This window comes from Galeopterus variegatus, unplaced genomic scaffold (assembly GCF_000696425.1).
Source record: "Galeopterus variegatus unplaced genomic scaffold, G_variegatus-3.0.2 Scaffold10785, whole genome shotgun sequence".
In the NCBI taxonomy this organism is placed as follows: Eukaryota; Metazoa; Chordata; class Mammalia; order Dermoptera; family Cynocephalidae; genus Galeopterus; species Galeopterus variegatus.
In genome coordinates, this window is record NW_007736896.1 from 33,564 (window position 1) to 34,549 (window position 986).

Sequence of the window (986 nt, forward strand, 5' to 3'; positions counted from 1 at the left end):
GAAAATCAACGGAATCAAACACTGATTTAAAAGAATATTGAAATAAATCAACTTTTGGCACGCCTGATCAAGAAAGAAGTCACAAAGCAACATTAAAACCTGAAAGATACAGAGGCATTTTAGATATTTTTGGTAACTGCTATCTATACCATTGTAAATAATTGGAAAATGTACAGAAAACACAGCTTTGGGGATGAAGCATAAATTATCTACATGTGGACAAGCTATAAAAAACATGAGCAGACCAAATGGCATGAACAAAACCGAACCGCTCACTAAGAACCTACCCCCGGTGAGTACTACACCAAGTCGCCCAAGAACAGATATGGCTGTGCTCCCAGAAAGCCCACATGAACCCACTGACCAACTATGAGAGCTAACGAAAGAACTCAGCAAGCTGATTAGTTGCATAATCAGCGTATAAAGCCACAGACTGACTCTGGCAGGAAAAAGCCGATGAAAAATATTTATGAAATAAAGAACCATTGATAGTATCAATAATCACTCTAAAATGCCCCAGAATAAATCTAGTAAACTACATGCCTTTATAAAGAAAATGATGCAACTTAACTGAGGAACATAAAAATACAACCTAAAAATTGGAGGGAAGTACAATGGTTGTGGAAAGAAATAACTTATATTTTAAAGATGTCCTTTCTCCCTTAATTGACCTTTTAATTCAAAGCAATCCCAATCAAAATCTCAATAGGATTTTTGACAGAATTTGAGCGATAATTCTAAGATTCTTTTAGAAGAGTAAATGTAAAGAATAGTCTGGACAGCTATAAAAAAATGGGTTTTATAAAAAGGGAAGGGAAGGTGCTTCTCCGACCCTATGTCAAAACCCAGAAGACAATTCATAGAAGAGGAAGCACAGGTGGACCACAGATATGTATAAAGGGACTCAATCTTACTAAAAATTACAGAAATACAAATTAAAATAAAATGAAAACAATGAAATGCAATTTTCCCTAAAAGACTGCCAA